This window comes from Lygodium microphyllum, chromosome 4 (assembly GCF_053477565.2).
Source record: "Lygodium microphyllum isolate KBCC chromosome 4, Lygodium_microphyllum_v1.1.10, whole genome shotgun sequence".
Taxonomy (NCBI): Eukaryota; Viridiplantae; Streptophyta; class Polypodiopsida; order Schizaeales; family Lygodiaceae; genus Lygodium; species Lygodium microphyllum.
In genome coordinates, this window is record NC_141138.1 from 117,710,407 (window position 1) to 117,730,015 (window position 19,609).

A 19,609-nucleotide genomic window follows, 5' to 3' on the forward strand; every position below is an offset into this window, starting at 1 on the left:
TTTTTAATCATAAATTGCTTGAGCATGAGGTGTGTCGTCCACAATTGCATTATGCCTATCACATGGTAACTCCTGGATGCATAGCAATTGATTGCCAATTACATGATCTACATTGAGTTGTGAGAAAACCTAAGCTATAGGATAGATAAACGGTCTCTGGGGGGCAAGCTTGGTAAGGAAAGATCAAATCTCCTGGATCATTCGAAATATATAGGAGTGGAGACTACTTATATGTGCTTTATGTTAGAGCAGTGTATTGAGGGGCCAATCCTCTTGGTGTAGAACTAGTGTAGAAGAGCTGCAGTGGGGCCACGACATTTAGCCAGAGGGGTATCTCCTTTATGTTTGTGTTACATGGTATATTATACCAAGATGTATGAGATCTCCCTCTGAGGAGTAAGAAAGGGCAATCATTGGACTACATTCTACTACAAATGCATTATCTACAATAACGAGATTAGGGCAGTATAGCCCTTAGATGCTTATGGCCGCTCGTGAGACTGTGTGGGGTTATCTTGTGAGTGTTATAGAGGCTCGGCTAGTATCTATAGCTAGTGTCGAGCCTATTTTATGTCCCGAGAGGTGGTGCATTTGTCAGGAGCTGCCTACAAGTGGGCGGTTTCTATGCCTTGGTTTATTGGGACCTATTTTCTAGTGTATGCTAGAAATTAGTGAGCTAGACTCACAAGACCATCAAGTGAAGCTCCAAAAGCAAGAAATGGCTGAACGAGCTAGATGATGGGCTAAGATAAATAGAAGATACTCTTTGTAAAGGAGTGGCCCGATATCTTTGGAAGGGCGGGATTTTAATAACCCTAGCTCAGCACACAATCCATTAGGGGGAGGAAGCTCTAGTTCTTTCCCCCCTCAAATCAATCCCTCCACTTCGAGTGGAGCTATAGTCCTAGTTGTTCGAACCCCTATAGAAAATTTAATTGCTACCATGGCATGAAAACCTATTGCTATACCTACTGGAATGGAAAAATTTTTAGCTTTAGGTTTCCCCTTGGCCATCTTTAATGGGTTAGTGGAGGAGGATACAGAACTGCACATTAACGAATTCCAAAAGTTGATGTTCAACTATCGTAACTGGGATGAAGGAAATTTAATGATGTTATTTAACATGACTCTCAAAGGAAGAGCTGCTATATGGTATCATGATGACCTAGAGGCCGGAACCATAACCACTATTGATTTATTTTTTGAAGCCTTTTGAAGGGAGTTTGCCCCTGAAAGGGGTGGTCAATATTGGCTACGTGTACTAAATGTGGCACGTCAAGAGCCACATAAGGATATCCGAGCATATGCCAAGAAGTTAAAAGAGGTCTTTCACAAATTGCAAGCCTCTATCTCTATCCCAATAGCTACACAACTATAATATTTTTTGCATGGTCTGGATTTCAACATTCAGGTGTAGTTGAGTAGTGTCACTTTGTCGAATGTAGACACTGCTATTAGATGAGCACAAGATGTAGAATCCCAACTATAAGTGGACTATGCCTCTCGAACCAATCTTAATATGGGTCTAGTTTCAGGAAATAATTTGGCATTGACCAATGGCAATGGAAGTCAAGGGATAGCTATGACTAACTCAAATGTGAGAGGAATCATGGTCCAAAATATACCTTTATTGCCAGCTCCTCCTAGTGTGACTATGTCTATGGCTAGTCAGATGGCTCCACCAAATGTTGGAGGCCAAGCATCAAAGTCTAATGTTGTTCTTGTGAGTCAACAACCAATGCCCCATAAAATTGTTAGGCCAATGGAATGACCAATGGATGATCATGGCTATGAGTCAAGTGCATCGAATGTCCTTGCGAAGTTAAGGATATGATGAAGCACTACACTAACAAAAATTTCTGAACAATATCGACAAATAGTTGTTGATGTTAATTTTCTTAAAAAACAACATAATTTGATAGAAAGTAGATACCCTGAAGAGGGTGCACCCTCAAGATTTAGTTGTACATGGTGTGGCGGTCTCATATTTCTACCGAGAATCATCATGAGTTTCCAAAACATAATCAATATCATCCAAAACACTCTCAAACACTCCCATTAACAACCATACATCACTCTAAATCCATAAAAAATCAACCATTCAAACCTCAAAAATTCAGCCTTTTTTTACTCTCAACAGATCCCCGCACTTAGAAAGGAAGCGTCCTCGCGACCTAAGGAAAAGAAGAATGTAAGTTCAGTAAAGAGTTCAATTTGATCTTCTGTAGTATCTTCAACAATCACTCCACCATGACCCCAACTTATCACCTGTATCTAGAAAAGAATAATACTAAAGAAAAACTTCGTTATTCATTAACACATCTGATAAACAATAGAAAGTCATAAAAATTTTGTAAAGGATATCAGAGGTTCTTTAGCTTTGCATCGTAGGCTTGCCATCCACCATCACCATCAATAGTTGAAAAGAGAGCTCTCGAACAAATAATTCAACCAGCACGAACTCATCACATACAAATTATTATAGCACAAACACAAACACAACCATCTGAATGGCACCTTCCAAAAAATATCTCATTAAGAAGCATAGAAGATACATTCAAGGGTATCAGTGAAAATGATCCCTCTTAAAAGCTTGGCAGACATGAACCTGTCTTGGAAAGATTGGCAGACTAGCTTCTAGAGAGGATCAAAGTAATCATTGAGAAAGACACTCATGAAGTGTTAATCACCTTCTTGACATCAAGGACCTCTTTAGTCTGCTTCTGTAACAGCTTGAGAATCTCGTCATTTGAGAATAACTATTTGGCTGTAACAAAGGGTTCTCCTTTGTAAGGAAGAGACAAAGCCTTCCCTAACCCTCTAGGTATCATGACCATGGAAATACCATGCACGAAGCCCGATTTCTTACTGTATGATGCAAGAAACTCATCACAAAGGGTTGGATAATCTGGAATCGGAGGGAGTAAAGCAGCTACAAAAGATGCAAGGCCAGCTTTCGTAATAGGCTCAAAAGTCAGTAGGGAAGAATAATCCCTTATCAATGGGACATACTGAACATGAGAAGGAGCTTGAGGCACCATTCAGATGGAATATACACACACACCACAAACATAGACAATCACAGTGAATGCCTGCAAAATAACAAAATAGTCATTAAAAAAAATCGATTAAAATAAACACACACATGCATAGCTAACCAACTGACCACCCCAAACATCCCACATCCTAGAAAAAATTCGACATGATCCCTACACATATGTGACCGAAAGCTTCATGCTATGTAATAAGCAGGCACCCAAGACCCCGTATCGGGCAAAAAAGAAAACTACAGGCACTCGTAATCATATCACACAATCAAACCATAATACCTCAATAGCCTAATCAAGACATAACCAAAACTTTGATAAACAATGTCAGCTTAAAGGACTATACGTGCCCATCCCATGAAACATATTTAAATAAGAAAACGACGGTTCATTTTTAAATTGTTAGTTACAATTTATTAATACGAAGCCCGGACTTCAATACCTAGACTCAGGTCTCTAAATGCATATTCATTGATTAAAAATTTAATGTGTCTTAAGCACTCTTCTTTTTCAGTGCGTGCATTTTTATGACGGTTGGTTCATTGTTATTTAAAATTAAAGTGCCTCTGAAGCGCATGTACCGCATGCAAAGTGAACGGCGGGTTGATTTTAATTTATTAGAAAAATATGTGTTAAGTGTGAGCGCGCGTGGAAAAGTGGGTGAATAAATTTCATTTTAACAATTAACCGTAGTTAAGGGATGTCAAAAACTAAATAAAGCACGAAAAATAGATACATGGTAGGGGTGTGTATGCAAGAGATTGAGGCCGCACAGAGTAGTCCCAAATGCAAGGAATCCAACAAAAAAGTAAAAAACCACTGATTGAAAAAAATAAAACACCTTATTATTTTTAAAAATAAAACAAATATTAAGACGATATTAGTGGGATCACATTTGATTTAGGTAAAATTTTGATTAGTATTTGGGTGATATTATTATTGGTTTTTTAATTGTAATTTAAGAGTGTTTTTTTTATATTTTTGTTTATATTTTTTAATGTTTTATTTATTAGGATATCAATCAAACCTAAGTGAAAATGAAACCATCGGGCTTCAACAATGGATTTGTAATTTTTTTGTAATTTTGCAACCCATTTTTGGAATTTAAAATATTTTTTTATGAATTTAGATTAAAAGCTTATCATTTTGATCTGAAAATAATAGAGTGATCATGTGTCAAGGCTTTTTCAACTTATAAAATATTCTAAAAGTAGTCAAATGCATTTATGGAATTTTTGTGGTTTTTGAAATTTAATTTTGATTTTCAGGGATTTTTAATGATTTTTTCTCAATTTTTAGTGAATTTTAAAAAGCATTTTAAATATTGTTAATTTTTTGTAATTAATTTTCTATATTATAATCAGTGAGATAAATTTAAAAATTACCCAATTTAGTAAGGATTTTTAAGCTTTTTTGAATTTGAAATTTTATGAATGTTTACATGTATTTAAGTGTTTTTAGGAAATTTTAGGTATTTTTTGCGGGTTTGTGAAAAATGAAAGGAGATACCCGGGCTACGTGTGAAAAGCTGCGTGTGCTCGGGGACGGCACGCACAACCACACAGATAGGACTAAATGCATGTCCTCGCGCGTGAACACCCGCTGGCAGCTCACGTACCCACATGCACACCTTGAGGCCTGCGTGAACATATGCACACAAGGGACCACCGGGTAGCAAGGGGGCCTGCATGTGGGGGCTGGGTGTAGATTTTTGTTTTCATAAGAAACGGGGGTGGCTGCGTGTTTACTGCGGGTGGGGGTGGTGGGAAAGGGGGCTAGGATAGGGGTAACTAGGTTAGGGGGGGTAGGTTTGGTTGGGGGAACTAGGGTTGGGGGGGTTAGGTTTGGTTGGGGGAATTGAGGTTAGGGGGGGTTAGGTTTGGGGGGGGGGGGGGGGGGGGGGGGGTTTGGAGGCAGGGTTGGGGGTAGGTTTGGGGGGGTGGGAGGAACAGGAGGAGGAGGAATGGGAGGAGGAGGAGTGGAAGGAGGTGTGGAAGGAGGAGGAGTGGAAGGCGCTACAGGGAGAGGGAGGAGGTGAGAAGGGAGGGAGGCGCGCGGGAGGGAGGAGCGCTACGGGAAGAGGGAGGAGGCGAGAAGGGAGGCGCGGAGGAGGGAGGAAGGAGCGCTGCGGGAAGAGGTGGAGAGGGAGATGGCACGCATGAGGAGACAACAACGCAAAGGAAGGAGAGGGGGACCGCGTAGTGCGACAGGTAGAAATGCAGTTTTTGTTTTTGTTTTTCTTTTTTTGGGTTTCCTTTTATGTTTGGGTTTTATTGGTTCTTTTTTTTTCTTTGTGGTTGTTTTTTTTTCGTGTTTTTGTTTTTGTTTTCCTTGTTTTGTGGTTTTTTCGTTTTTGGTTGTTTTTTTTTGTTGGGTTTTCCCTCTCTCTCTCTCTCTCTCTCTCTCTCTTTTGTGTTTGTTCGTTGTGTTGTTTTTCTTCTTTGTTTTCTCTTTCTTTTTTTTCTTTGTTTTTTCTTTTGTTGTTTTTTTTCTGCTTTTGTTTTTGTTTTTTTCGTGTGTGGTTCTGTTCTTTTTTGTTTTTTTTGTCATTTGGGTTTTTTTTTGTCTATTTGGTTGTTTTTTGTTGTTTTTATTGTGGTTTTTTTTGTTTTTTAAATTATGATTATTGTGTTTTTGTATGTGTGTGTGTGTGTGTTTTGTTTTTTGTTTTTGTTTTTGTTTTTTTAATTGTTTTAGGGGTGTTGTTGTGGGATTGTTTTTTTGTTGTTTTTGTTTTTTGGTTGGTTTTTTTTTTTGGAAAATACATTAAATGATGAATGCACCTCCGTCCCACGCGCATGTGAGGGGCGGGAGAAATTTTTTTTTTGCATTGGTGGGATCAGACGGGGCGGGGATGGCGACACGCGAGGCATAGAGGCCACGAGGTGTCCCGAGGCGCTTAAAACCAAAAACATACGTGTTCACGCGCGACACGAAAGATGCGGCCACATGTGAAGAGAAAGAAAAATTAATAAAACCCAAACCATACACCGGATCGAAAGACCATAAAAAGGAAAAATGTGCCAAGAGATGAGGAGAAGATGACAGAAAACTACAACACGGGTGCCGGGTCAAAATCAGGGTGTTCACATACGAAAAACACGAAAAATGGCTCCAAAAATACATACGAGGATTAATATGGAAAAATCCGCTCGATAGAATGCAGGGAAAAAAGAAGGAAAAATATGCCAAATAACGTGCCTGAGAAATCTATCACATCAACACATGGTTTCGACTGAGAGAGGACGCATTCACATGGAAAAAACCCAAAAAAACGGACCCGAAAATAGGCTCAAAGATGAATACAAAAAGAATCGAGCAGTGAAATGAAGGGTAGTAAAAAGGGAAAATGTTCGTGGGAAGGGGATGCACAAGGCTGTCATGGCAAAACTCACTTCGGGTGGAGGTAGAAGGGGTTCACATGCGAAAAACACAAAAAACATAATTAAAAATATATTGAAAAATTAATAACGAAAAATACAGTGGTCGAAATAGGGTGGAGAAAAAAGGAAAAATGTGAGAAAAGGCTAGCAAGACACAGCAATCAAATGGAACTAGAATTCCGGTGAAAATAGGGGATATTCACATGGAAAAATGTTAAAAATATGCACGAAAATGACCCAAAAATGCACAAAAATTAATATTGGATTAACTGTGCATCGAAAGGACAGGGAGCAAAAAGGAAAAATGTCAAGGGGAGGATGGAGGACAAGGCTTTCATGCCAGATTGTTGTTCAGAAGCAATAAAGGTGAGTTCACATGGAAAACTGCCCAATTTACAAAAAATGCTTCAAAAATTAATAGCTCAAGAACTGTCAGCAAGAATAGGGGTTGGTAAAAAGAAAAATGGTCAGGTCAAAGGGACGAATAGGGCTGTAAGGGGGATGTGGGTTTTGGTGAATGTAGGATGCGTTCTCATGGAAAATCGTCACAATAAGGGATAAAGGGAAAAAGAGAAGGAACGGCCCCAAGGGTGGGTTGAACATGGACGAGTGGGTGGGGAAGGAACCTCATCAAGGTAAAATCAAATCATGGCATACATGCATGATTAAATTGAGGCATATGTAGGGGGTATATATCATAAACGCGCAGGGACGCGTCCCCACACTGAAAACCTTAACGAACAGGGTTAGATGCAGCAACACAACCTAGGACTCGTCAACCAATTGGACTCTGGTGTCCCCACACTTAAAACATATCGTACACTTACAATCATTAGGATAAGGTTAGAAAGACTTGGCCTACTTTGCATATGGTCGAAGGAACCATCACTACTAAACAGAAGGGTTGGAGTCGGCTGCAGGAGGTACCACGACTTGCTCCAACATTCAGCTAGCATGGCAGGGACCATGTAGCAGCACCCAGGGAGGTAGTTGGTTGATAAAGCCTGTCGGGGTAGGTATCGTTGACAAAGGATAGTCACTCAACTCATGGGCACTCAAGAGGATGATAAAATAGTCACTCACCCCATGATGCACATTACTCAATGAATAAGCATGAAATCCCATAACTCAAGACTGGTGTAGAATTGAATAAGGGAAAACTGATTTGGAGGGAGTATTCCAGTGTGCGCAATTGATGGTGCATTCATGCGTTCCACCTATCTGGCATAGGTGCAAGGAGGAAGGCTAGGGAGCCATGTAGTGCAGTGCAGAGAACAGAGTGGCGTGTCCTGTGACGATGGCAAAGACCCATCCCATGGGTGCATAGGGAAACAAAAATGTACTTAACGCCAATGGTCGTAACGTCCCTCAATCCTCACCTCTCAATAATTGATTGAAGAAACACCAATCACACTCAACCCACCCTCTGTCTCACTCTCTATTGAAAGATCTAGGAGGGCAACCCATCCCTGAAACCCATTGATGTAATCCTCACTGTCACTTGTACAGAGGTTGTATGTCTTATGCACATTTGATGGTGCAATTGTGCATCCCGCCATGCGTCGACATACAATGCAAGAAGGAAGGTCAGGGAGCCGTACGGTCCAGTGCATAGGAACAGATCGTGCATTGTGCATTGAGAGGCCCATCCCGTATATGCAATACTCAAGTCACACATCTCACCTCTCTCTTGATTTGAAGGAAAAGACTAGTCACTCAACCCACCCTCTATCTCACACTCACTGATAGATACAAAGGGCAGCCCATACTCATGTCCCCATCCTGTTAGGATGAAAGCTTGCATCACTCAGGGGGTTGGTGATGAAGATCATGTCCGCTCTTATTATCATCAGGATATTGAAGATGACGTGGTACCCAGGGAGGCATCCAACAAGTCTGGTACTTCAATAATTTGTAAGAAAGGTCGTTTGTTAAGAAGGGCAGACAGATTGAGATTGCAGAGACAGCGCACCAAGGGAGGTGGCTTCAAATTACTTGTTGGAAAGGTTCTACTGGTGAGGCAGTCATCCTGAACTGTGGGGTATTACCACATTTTCCACAGTCAACTTCCTGCCCAAGGGTGTTTCCACCTTTTCTTGGAATGAGGCCTGTTATGACAGGGAATTTCTTCCTTTTCTCCCATAACAGTTTTGTTTGTTTTGTTTTTCTTTTCTTTTCTTCTCTTTTTTCTTTCTTTTTTTCGTTAATAAAAAGAATGGTAGAAATACCATGTGTTAGGACCAACCTCGCCACCGTTATTGGATCAGACGAGAAGAGAACAAGGTAGGGTTGAGAGGTATCTATGAGGGGCTAGCAGAACGAGACCGCCTCATAAGGAAGATCATAAGGGCTATCAGAAGCACGAAGAGAATGATAGTGCGACACCCAAAAGGGAAAGGGTGGGTAGACTGTGATTGTCAAGATCCCCAAGGAGGGAAGTACTTCTTCAGACGATAGCCATTGATCAGAAAAGGATCATAAGAGGTATCAACGATCTGCACCTGAATAGAGCCATTAGGATTGACAGCAAGTACCTTGTACGAGCCCATCCACTATTGTTGAAGCTTGCCAAATCTCGAATCATAGGCCAGGACAAGATCACCTTCTTTGAACTCCTTGTGCTTGATGAAATTGTCATGATAGGCCTTGCCTTGCGCTTGAGTGGTTTCCATACATTGTAGGGCCATCCGTCGAATCCCATCCAAACATTCCAAGTGTAGGAGGTGGTGTTGTAGTGACTCATCATGTCCTGTAGCTACCTTATGGGAGGTTCTGTATGCCCATAGGGCCTTTGTAAGTCAATCGTCCCAATTGCGACGATGTGCGGCAATCGTTCTTGTCAGGATCAAACAGAGGATGAGATTGTGGACTTCAACTTAGCCATTGGCTTTGGGGTAGTAAGGAGTGGACTTACCATGGCGGATCTTATACAGCTCTGTCAGCTCCTCCATGATTTTGTTAAGGAAATGAGTATCTCTGTCACTTACCAGCTTGAGGGGACTACCAAAACGGGTGATAATATTCTCGTACATGAACAGAGCTACGTTGTTACCATCATCCCGCTTCAGAGCTTTAACTTCACACCACTTTGTGACATAATTCGTACATACTAAGATGTATTTGTTTTGCTTCCGTCTAGTAGGTGGATCAATGGGACCCACAAAATCAATCCCCCACTTCTTGAACGGCTTTAGGGAAAGAATAGGTTGCAGTGGCATGGCACTTGTTTTGGTGGGTTTCCCCATTCGCTGACAAGCTTCATATCTCTTGCAGTAGTCATATGCATCCTTGTGGAGGGTAGGCCACCAGTATCTTGCTAATAGAGCCTTTCTGGCACAATTTGATGCATTTATTTTAGGGCTGGTAGGACCCTATTTCCTCCTTGGAATGGAGCATTTTGTTGAAATTCCGAAGGGGGGATATATACAAGTTGTTTTGTTTTATTCCATTAGGCCAAGAGGGCCGGTTTTTTTCAAGGTTTTAATACTTTATTTCCTTAGGCCAAGAGGGCCATATGTTTGTTTGGTGCAAGTACGTTTAATGGTTTTTTGTTTAGGTAGTTGCATTACACAAATTGGATGACATGCTTGGCGGGAGCCTTTGCTGCGGAGGAGCTTCTTGTGTCCATTCCAAGTGGTTTTGTTCCCTTTTCGAGTCTTTTTGCCTTAAGCAAATAATAATATTATTTTTTTGTTTGTTGGGGATCGGCAATCAAGGCATGAAGTCCCAGGGTTTGGTTAGGTATATCTGGGGGAGATTTGAGCAGTTGTCTACCTCTTGTTTGGACATTGTTAGGTGTTCATGACCTGTGATAGAGGGTAGTCCTTGTAACCCTGTCCTACCTACTTGCTAGGTGGTTGTTCTAGGAGTCCTTGCTAGTGTGAGGCAGTTAGAGAAGCATGCCTAAATATCGAAGAAGAGCAAGTTTTGAATCTATCTAAAAATAAAAATTAGAGAGGTGTGTAAAAAGGGATTCTAACCCCTGAATAAGAACAAAAAGGAAAAAAGGAAGAAATTTTCTAAAAGCAATTAATTATTGCCTTGCGAAGGCATGGTAGGTTCTTGGGGATGAGTTAGTAGACCCGAGGCCAATGCCCTGTCTTCCTAGGGGCAGCAGCTAGTCGAAAAGAAAAGAAAGAAAGGTTGGAGCAAAAATAAAAGTAAGTGCTAATAACAGATTACATGTTACCTCGTAAGAGCTTGGTAGGTGCTTGGGTACGGAGTCATGACTTGAGGCCGATCCCCTGTTCTCCTTGGGTCACTCTATGCTCAAGTCCCTCCTTTTTACACGCGCGAGTATGGAAACCCTGAACAGAAAATGTGTTATAAAAAGAAAATATGATGACCAGGCTATAGGAGTCCTCACCTAGTAGGAGGTGCTAGTCCAGTTTTCCTAAGTTAGATAGGTAGTTCAGACGACCACTAGGATGACCCCTTTGATAGGCTTTTTAGCCAGTCCATGTTTGAGGAGTTGGTTAGAGACTTGTTATGGATTTCTGCCAAATTATGTTGGGCCTCTCCCTTGTGGATTTTCATGTCTTGATTTTGTCAAGGGGTAGGGTGAGAGCTGTGATGTGTTTTGTTGTGTATTTTTTATATCAACTTGATGCTCTTTATGATTATGCTTTGAGACCTTTTTTGGAGCAAGAAGTGCCAAAGACCAAATTTTTATAAAAAATCAAATGGTGACTAATGGCCGAGTTGGAGATTTTCTAGATGCATTTCGATGTCAAGAATCCAATGCAAGTCTTCGTTCCTCGATCAGAGGTCGTTTGATCCCCCATTTAATCCCCACAAGGTTTGGCATTATAAAGTAGCTACTGGATCCAAGAGCCAAAAAGTATGCGATGAAGGCCAAGTTTATAGATTTCGATGCTGTGAAGCCACCTGTCCAGATGGATCTCGAATCTGAGTCCGGTTGCTCACTCAAAACCAAAATATCCACTTGGTAATAGTGTGAACACAAAAAAACTAAACTAGTTATTTTGAAGGTTATAACCTTAGGCTTCATAAAAGCCTTGAAATCAACTAAAATGACGAACAGAAGGGGGAGGGGGCACATTTTTTTTTGTGCCCCTTCACCTGATGCCTCTCCGATTCACATCATTCTAGAGAGGGAGAGAGAGATTCTTGATAGAAAGAGAGAGAAGAAGGAGATGTGTATAATTTTTTAAATTTTCATGGAGTATTCAAAATTTTGAAAATTTAGGCTTTCTCTCTCCTCTCTCCTCTGAGTGGTTGTTCGTATGCATCAATTCAAGAGAGAAGGGGAAGGGTTGTGATGACGAATCCAGAGTAAATGATGATGTTGAAGTGATGGAGGACGTAGATTGGGTTGAGAGTGCGTCAACGGCAAAGAAAAAGCATTAGTGGCCTAGCGTCTACGAGATACAAGCCTCGGAGTCGCAGTTTTTATACATAAGTGAGTGGTTCTTTTGTTTTATGAAAAATGGTTGAAGAAAGTGCTTGATTTTGTCTGTTTTTTATTTCCCATGTTGCATGCTTGCTAAAATATGAAAGAAAAACCAAAAAATATAATGGTATAATAATTTCCCTCGAAACACGCAAAACTCGCAACTTGCAATTTTGATAAAAATAATGGAATTTGGGATTTTTATTGAGTGTTTTGGGGTCATATGGGATAAAAATGAATATAAAAATGATGTTGAGTGTTCTTGATCGGTAAGAACTCATAATTCTGAAATATCACATTTTTATGAAGAAATAAATGAGAAAAAATTAGATTTCTAATCTAAAAAATTAGAAAAAAATACATTTTACGTCTATAAGCGTATAACAAGGATGGAAAATAAGGATCAAGCCTTAGTGAAGCCTTGTTTCCATGTTATAGTGTGTTTTCATCAAATTTTACATGAAAAACTACAAAAAATGAACCCTACACCTACCCAACGAATGCAAAACCTAACCGGTAGGAGGGAAGAGGAATTACGAAAGTGAGCAGTTGTCGTTGAAAATGTTTTAAATTTTGATTTTTTTGATTATGCATAGCATGCAAGCTGGTCACTATTTAAATTTAAGAGAGACTAGTAGCACAAGGAAACTTGGTGCTAGTCTCTAGCAGTGCCACAATTACGAGTAGCTTGGAAATCATTAAAGGATTGGTTTTGCACCTCACGTGGTTGGTTTCTTTATCATCAAATGCTTGAGCATGAGGTGTGTCGTCCACAATTGCATTATGCATTTTACATGGTAACTCTTGGATGCATTGCAATTGATTGCCAATTACATGAGCTACATCGAGTTGTGAGGAAACCTAAGCTATAGGGTAGATGAATGGTTTCTTGGGGGCAAGCTTGGTAAGAAAAGATCAAATCTCTTGGATCATTCAAAATATATAGGAGTGGAGACTATTTATATGTGCTTTATATTAGAGCAATGCATTGAGGGGCCAATCCTCTCAGTGTAAGAGAGATGCAGTGGGGCCACGACATTCAGCTAGAGGGGTGCCTCCTTTATGTTTGGGTTACGTGGTATATTATATCAAGATGTATGGGATCTCCCTCTAAGGAGTAAGAAAGGGCAATCATTGGACTACGTTCTCTTACAAACCCAATATGTACATTAGCGAGGGCAGTGTGGCCCTTAGACACTCCTGGCCGCGAGACCATGTGGGTTTGTCTTGTGAGTGTTATAGAGGCCCAACTAGTGCCTATAGCTAGTGCCGGGCCTGTTTTAGGTTTTGACAGTGACTTGGAATAAAACAAGTCCATTGAACAATTCAAGGAAATAAAAAAATAACATTGTACTTGCTTTCTATTCTCCACTTGTTTTGTCTAGAAGTTTCTTATCGATCAGTGTTGTGTACATTGTATAGAAAACAGCTGATACAAGGCAGAGTAAGTCGCCCCACGCTAGATTAGTAGCTATGCTTCTACCTGCCTCTAAATCTAATAGGCTCACAACTATTGTCCCTACCATACAAAGAAGCACACTCCATAGCTTTACCCATGTGAACTTCACTTGCATAAATTTCAGGGATATGAGGAATGTGAACAAACTGGAAGTTGAACCTAAGATTGTATTGGAGGTTACTGTTGTGTACTTGAGAGATAAAATTGAATGTGAACTGTGCAAGGAACCAAAAGGGGCATATAAACAAGCTAGCATAGGCGATTTCTTTCCTTGTCCACATTCGCGGGAATGCATAAGGCTATGAGGCCTCTTCTGTGACAGTCAATTTTTCGTAACCAACATCAACATGTTCAGCCATGCTAACCATATTATCAACTGAATTAGATTTCTCAACATCCCCATCTTTTTCCCTTGTTTAAACACCTTGCTCTTTTTCAATCCCATCCTCTAGAAGGTTTCGGTTTTTGATCCCACACCTTCCGGTGTATAGACTGGCATGCTGAGATCTGTGTAATGGTGTTGCCATAGCCGAGCAAATAGCAGCTACAAGATTTGGCTCGCTTCAACAATAGGTAAGTATACAAGAAAGAGCATGTTACAGATGTACGTGACTAGAAACTGAGAGACTTTGCTATCGATGACCAATTAGAAAATGAAGCTAGCCACAATCTAGATGACATGGATCTAGAAGCTCCAACTAAGGTATGTCCTTTTGCCTATGGATCTAGAAGCTCCAACTAAGGTATGTCTTGATGGCTATGGCTGCCATGGAAGCTAGCCACAATCTAGATGACATAGATTTAGAAGCTCCAACTGAGATATGTCCTACTGGCTATGGCTGCTATGGAAGCTAGCCACAATCTAGATGACATAGATCTAGAAGCTCCAACTAAGGAATACCCTGCTAGCTATGGCTGCCATGGAAGGTCAAGTGGGAATAGAGGTGGAAACTAAGGTCATGAGCTAACAATGAGCTGACCAAAAGTAAAGAGGAGCTAAGAGAGTAGAGAAGGGAGGTAAGCCATGCCTAGCATGGCTCTGATACCATGTTGAAATGCATGGATCTAGAGTATAACTATGGTGGATGGAACACAAAGACAATGTTCATAATGACATAGATTAGAGAGACCAACTGTTACTCAAGTGAATTAGGTTACAAGATGGAAGCTTGGACTCCCTTCCCTCATTCTTGTCTTGTACCAATATTTTTGCTACACAAAGGAAAGGACAACTGGATCCACAGATTCCTTCTTCCTTGCAAATAGTACTTTTTGGATCTATGCTTCCACATCTAGTTTCTATTGTTTATAATGCTTTGGAGACTTCCATGGCTTCATGTCTTCAAACCATTTATACGGGAGTGTATACTCCATTGCAAGACAAGGTGGATTATTTGACTAGTCAACTTAGCCAAGCTCTTGTAGATTAAGCTTCTGAAAAGATTGCTTTGAGTGATATCCATACACAAATGACTGTAGCTATAGTTTTTATGGATTCATAGCAGGCCATGATTAAAGAGTTAGAAGCTAAGGTTGCCACTTTAGAGGAAGCAAATGTGTCATTAACCAAAGAGAAGAATGCCACCCTTGAGGAAATGATTGAATCAACTCACAAGCTTGGTATTCTCAAGAGACTGTAGAGTCGCAAAAGAATTTTATTGATGAAATTAATTAGAAAATTGCCTCTCTTTTTGTTCCTCCTCCAGCCACACCATGATGTCTTCTTTGTTGTCTAAGGAAGAATTAGATCATTTGCAACAAAACGCTAAACTATGTGATCGATTTTTTGCCAAAGTCGAGTGCCTTCAGCAGTGTATGAATTGTGTCCAACAAGATTTTGTCCATTATGCTAAATTGGTATCACCCCCATCATCCTTTTGGATTCAATATCAATAGCATCACTTTGCTTTGTATATCTCCTTAAGTAATGTGTATTTAGAACCTCTAGAGGATGGGTGGCATAATATGTGGTCATTAGATTTACTCAAAGCAATATTTGACAGCTTTGTTGATGACTTGATCTTTCATGAAGCTCAACTATTCTCTTTTATGTATCTCCAAGAAGATCTACATATCCGTGAATGAGGAGGATATAAAATTTATGTACGAGATGTGATTTTGCAAGTATTCATGTATGTCCATTCAGCTAAAATGATTTTGTTTGATGACCTAAAGGCTTATCATCAACATACATTATGGTGTAAAGGCTATACTTAGCATCCACCTTTGAAGGATGATGTTTTGGAACCTTGCTGTCGACATAGTGTATTTCACAAGTCAGATATTCATCCATTGAGATCCCAAATGTTGAACCATATTGCTAACAATCCTTTTTTCACTAAGGATTTCTTCTCAGCTTTTGATTTTCATTGTTCCATTTATCCTTATGATCCTCATGATATCCTATCGTATTCTTTAATCTCCTATCGATTTCCATTGTATATTGCCATTCTCCAATCTAATCTAGATACTATTCCTCTTTTATCTTTTACTCTTGCAGTTTCCCCTCACATTCCAATTTTTACTACATGCCCCTTTATTGTTGATCTTATATCCTTGCCTACTCCTATTGAATCTACTTTTGTTGTTCAACCTATTCCTTCTATTTTTCCAATAGAATCCCTTCAAAAATTTCTACTTTCTTTCCCTTCTTTCCCACCCTCATTATCCCTTCAAATATCTTTGTTCTATGATTTATCTTACCCCATCTTCACTGTTCTCCTATTATCCCTTTACCCTCTCCATCTGATTATATTAATCTTCCTCCCCAATCAATTATGGATACTCCTGGATATAATAGTGATATCCTCCATTGACTACAATGGACATTGAACAATTCTTTGATAGGACCAATGTTTAATTGGCCTATCATTCATGGTTCCTGAGCCCGGGGGGTCCACTAATGTTTACCGTATGGTACCACGTGAGTGTAAGGGAGGGGGTTATTTAAGGGAAGAAGGGTACATTTTACAAGGTAAGGTCCCATAAATAGGGGGTAGATAAGGGGTATTTTCATATATTTATTGCACGTAGGTGACATCTCCTTACTATCACTAGTGAATCCCCCGTGTTCCTAGGACACTATAGTGCAATGTTCTTCTTCTTATCTTCAATTTGCTAGAACACATGCTTCTTCTGAGGATACTTCAGTATGCTTAGCATCTCATTTTTGTTGATATCTTGCTTTTATGCATCAGTAGTCTCACATGAATACTAGGAAGAGTATTCTGAACTTGATGATTAATCTAAATGAGGATGTGGCTGTTGCTCAGATGGATATTCTGTATTATTTTGCACAAGCTTTTCCTGCTAGATTTATTGTCCTATTAGGAAGGATGAGTTTCTTACAATTTCTTCAGAATGTGCCTCTACATTTTGTGGATTAGAATAAGAGTCTGGAACGTCTCAAGTTGAGTATGAAGTTCAATAAAAAAAATCTTCATCCTACATAGTCTGTGGACACTCTCTTGGATGTTTTGATCCTTTTTAATGAAAATATTCTCCTTTCTCTTCAGTTTTTGGGAGCATGTGCCATTTAGACTACATTGTCTTGTATCCGTGAGTTGTGTATATGTTCTATGGTGTATATATGGTATTTTATCACTCTTGCATGGAGTTAAAGATGAAGATGATGCTGATTGAGAAGATGAGTAATGGTGGTTTGAGATTTTATCCATGCAATGGATGCTTATGGAGAAAGAAAACAAACCTCTTATATTCTTTAAAAGTTTGTCATGATTTTCTGTTTCAAAGCTATGATAATGGATAAATGTGTTTTCCTTTTGTTGCAATTCTTTATTAGAAATAGGTTATGAGTTGCGGTCATGTTTGGATGGTGTTTCTTGAAGAAGCTAAAGAAGATCGAGCTAAGCTAGATCTTGAACTTATATTCTCTCATTCCTAGGTCACGAGGACATTCCCTGATTAAGTATGGGGATATATTGAGGGTTGAGATGACTTGATTTTTTTGCTAACTTTTGTTGTTTTTAAAGACTTGATGGTTGATTTTTTATGGATTTTATATGATGATTAGTTGTTTTGGAAGTGTTTGGGAGTGTTTTGGATTATGTTGATTATGTTTTGGAATCTCATGATGTTTTATAGTGGAGATATGATGTTATGGCATGTTCTGTTAATGCCCTGTTAGTGTCTGATTGGTTCTATTTAAGTCTATTGAGCTTCTATTTTGCTCTATTTTCCTTCTGTATAAGGGATTGGAATAGTGATTGATGAAGTTTGAGAGTGTTTGGAAGCTTATTGATTGATTCTTCATGGTTTTTAATGAATTAAGTTGAGCTAAAGGCTTTCTGATGTATTTTTGTTAACCCTCTATTGACCATCTGTAGAGCCTCTGTCTCTATTCTGTTCTATTCTGTATGCCTCTATAAGTGTGACGATGGATGAATGTGTATATTGTGGAAGTTTTCCAACCTTGGAAAGAGATGAATATAAGTTCAAAATAGCTTGAAGAAGTAAAAGAAGTAGTTGCTGAAGAGTTGAAGTAAAGATTGAAGTGATAGTGATAGTAGTGAGCTCTCAAGGGGCACTATAGTGGTCATGGTGACCTTTGAGAGAGAGTGTGTGTGTGTGAATGAGTGAAAGATAGCCAAATCTATGCAAAATAATGTATCTATGAGTGAGAAATTGTGAGAGAAAGCTATGGAACCTTTGAAGAAGAATACTATGCGATGATTTCCATTCAAAGTGGTGTATTATTTTGTATTTTTGTGGTATCTTGATGAATTCTTTGAAAAATATTTGAAGAACATAATCAATGTTGTTCAAGTTAAAGCCATGGGAGAATTGTTTCTATGAAGATGTGTGAAGACTTCTCGTTCCCAGTGTTCTTTTCCTTGTAGTGGTCAAACTAAGTATGAAAAAGATGTTTCTTGATGATACAAGATAGATCTTCTCAGAGTATAATCCCTATTTCCTTGGTGTTCCTCTTGGGACTCCACCTTACCATTTCTTACAGTCTAGCTAGCTCCATCTTCATTTTTGCTAGCTCTCTTGACTCTGGTCAACGTTTTCCCCTTTATCTTGGGTGCTTGGGATTGACCGTTCGCTAGATGTTTGGGCCCTTTTTGAGGATCTATAATGAGCTTCATCCCAATTAGAGCTCCTAGAGCTTCTCTCCTTGAGCTGATTGTCCACTTGTATGGCCTCTTCAAAGACCCTAGGTAGTGCATCTCTTTGAAAGCTCGAGTTTCCTACCAAGGCCTTGTAGAGTTCCTCACTACGTATTCCGTTGATAAAGACTATGGAGACTTCTCTCTCGGTGGGTCATTTTTTAGTTGGAATTCTCTTATAGAGACTTCGTATGTGGGTAACATAGTCCCTAATGTCCTCTTTGTCCTTCTACTTGACATCTATCAGTTGAACTATGAGATTGTTAGAGTACCCAACCTTAGAGAATCTCTTAATGAAGAGAGTCTTAAGGTTGTTAAAGTTATTGGATTCCAACATGTCTAAACTCGTGTACCATGTCCTATCCTTATCGCCTAGGCATAGTCCAAAATCTTGTGAGCGATGGTGCTGATCAAGATCTGTGAGGCCATTAGCCTCACAAAACTACTTGAATTGTTCTATGAAACTATATGGGTCGTTGCCCAGCTGGTATTTGTCTAGCTGGTTTGCGACTGCACAGATCTTTGATTGGCTTTTGGAGCCCTGGGTGACTCCTAATCCTACAAGCAATGAGGTTGCTAAGGCTGCTGCGCTCTACTCCATTGACATATTGTCAATGAGCCACTTTGTGAGAAGCTCACTCAACATTAAGTTTGCCTCTAGTGCTGTGTGTGTGTGTGTGTGTGTGTGTGGTCTTGTTCGATTCCTATTCGCTAGAGCTAACACCCGCTCAGACTTCTCACATCTCTATGTCCTGCCGCAATTTCCTAGTGTGCTACTCTTGGTTGTAGGCTGCGATCTGCAATGCCTTATGTGCTAATTTCCTCTCTTCCTCGAGATATGCGATGATGTCCTCTGATGGCCTACCATGGTGGTCCATTTGGGTTCATAGATCGTATTTGCTCACCATTTGTTAGATTTTGACTTGGAAATCTCCCAAGTTGAGCTTGTCACTTCCATGGTTCGCACTGCCATGTCTATGGTCTCTTGCTCCACCAAGTTATTGATGAGGTTGATCTAATCTCGGGAAGTGTTGTGTCTCCAATGGTGTCAATCCTTCTACGCGTCTGGTTTTCCATGTCGGGTCTCTCTTCTGGTCCTATAGATTGGGATTCTTAATAGCCCGTCTAAGTTTAAGAGTCGTCTCCTATTGGTGGGTTCGTTTTGCTTATTATTTTTG

General features: G+C 39.8%; 1 pseudogene; it reads right to left on the reverse strand.

Moving 5' to 3' along the window:
* Positions 1-13,583, reverse strand: part of LOC148037524 (uncharacterized) — a 40,501-nt pseudogene extending 26,918 nt beyond the window's left edge.
* Between the last annotated feature and the right edge of the window lie 6,026 nt (positions 13,584-19,609).